A 205-nucleotide genomic window follows, 5' to 3' on the forward strand; every position below is an offset into this window, starting at 1 on the left:
CTTTAAAACTAAAACGTGGTCACCCTGAGCATCATCACCTGACTCCAGGAGCCGAGCACACACACACACACACACACACACACGCGCACGCACGCACGTTGTGCAGCCCTAACACACACACACACACACATTCACGCACACACACTCACTTAAACACACACGCACGCACACTCACACACACACACACACACACAGCACACTCACA

The 205-nt window shown here is 52.7% G+C and overlaps 1 protein-coding gene across 1 annotated transcript in view; it reads right to left on the reverse strand.

Annotated features, from left to right (window-relative positions):
* The window catches only part of LOC109107570 (nucleolar protein 9-like), a 12,217-nt gene that overhangs the window by 8,588 nt on the left and 3,424 nt on the right, over positions 1–205 (reverse strand). The window lies entirely within an intron of this gene.

This window comes from Cyprinus carpio, chromosome B2 (genome assembly GCF_018340385.1).
Source record: "Cyprinus carpio isolate SPL01 chromosome B2, ASM1834038v1, whole genome shotgun sequence".
In the NCBI taxonomy this organism is placed as follows: domain Eukaryota; kingdom Metazoa; phylum Chordata; class Actinopteri; order Cypriniformes; family Cyprinidae; genus Cyprinus; species Cyprinus carpio.